Below are 1628 nucleotides of genomic sequence, written 5' to 3' on the forward strand. Positions count from 1 at the left end.
ACATGTTTATCAATCCCCTAAGGACCTGTAAAAGTTCGTTAAATTCCATAAACTGGAAAAGTCGTATGCATTTGTAATAAAAGTGCAAAGTCTTCAGTTGCGAAGAAGTTGATCAGGGGTGACGCTGTAGCCTTGGCTACTAATGTTTAAAATTAATTTATGACTAGTAACAGCATGAATTATAAACAAATAGCTAAGTTATTGCATTTTATTTTCCAGCTATCGAAATGCGACGCTACGAGCAACGTTTTGAAACCAAAACCTAGCAATCATGAATCAGAACTAGAACTAGTTGCCATTCAGCATAAAGAAATTTAAATATAAATATGAATATTAACAAAATATTAAAGTTAATTTTATAAAATAATTAAACACATGAACAAATATATGAAATAAAAAATAATTATTTCTCATGCAATAACTGGGCCACTACACTACTCCCCCACCAGTAACTAAGTTACGTTACGAAGATGGAGAAATAGGTAGTAACTAGTATTGCAGTGTTAACCACTATCAAAATAATTTAGTCAGTCCTTGAATCTAACAGGTAAACGTATAGTTCTGCCTGTGCGAGAAGGTTTTTGATTCACATCCGAATTTGAGTCCGGTCTCTGCAAATTACTGTAGTCAGGTTGTATCAACTGAGAATTTTCCTCAGCTAAAATATATGCTGGTTTCAGGCGATCCAGGGATACATTAACATGTTTTCCTTTTGTGCTAATAGTAAAATATTTGTCCTTGCGATCAATAACAGGAAATGGTCCTTCATAAGGAGGTTCCAAAGGTTTTTTTTATCCGATCTATTCGCTGAAACACATGAGAACAAGTTTTTAAGTCTTTATGGACAAATATCTGTTCAGATGAATTTTTACGAATTAGTCTCGGTCCAACAACTTCCATCTGTTTCTGGAGTTTATTAGCAAAAGTCTCCGATGCTGTCTGGATACTTGGTTCGCTGAAAAACTCGCCAGGAAGTCTGAGACTCTGGCCATAAACTACTTGCGCAATAGAATGATTGGTATCTTCTTGAATAGTGCTGTTGAATAGTTTACAAACCCAAAAGTACTGTTGGTAACGTGTCCGTCCAAGATATGTTGTTGTGGGCTTTTAATGCTGTTTTCAATGTTCGATGAAGGCGCTCAACATTGCCATTACACGAGGGGTGGTAGGCAGTAGTGTGTTGTAAATTGATGCCACAGATTTTGGACAAAGCTCGTAATGTATCACTTTTAAATTGGGATCCACGATCACTAATGAGTTTACTTGGCGTTCCGAAACGCGCAATCCAGTTGCTATAAAAGGTTCTTGCGACGTTCTCAGCAGAAATATTTTCTAAAGGAATTGCTTCCATCCAATTCGAAAATCTATCTATGCAAGTAAGACAATAAATATTCCCTTTAGATGGTGGAAGTGGTCCTATGAGATCGATATGGATGACAGAAAATCTTCCTGGTGATACTTCAAACTCACCTAATTTTGTTTTGGTGTGCCGATTGATTTTAGCTTTTTGGCAATGAATGCAGGTTCTTGTCCACAACTGTACATCTTTTTTTATGTTAGGCCAAATGAATTTTGATGTCATTAATTTCATAGTCGATTTTATTCCTGGATGTGATAAACCATGAATT

Source organism: Stegodyphus dumicola, chromosome 2, assembly GCF_044657685.1.
Source record: "Stegodyphus dumicola isolate Sdum_Otavi_A_Nest chromosome 2, ASM4465768v1".
Lineage (NCBI taxonomy): Eukaryota > Metazoa > Arthropoda > Arachnida > Araneae > Eresidae > Stegodyphus > Stegodyphus dumicola.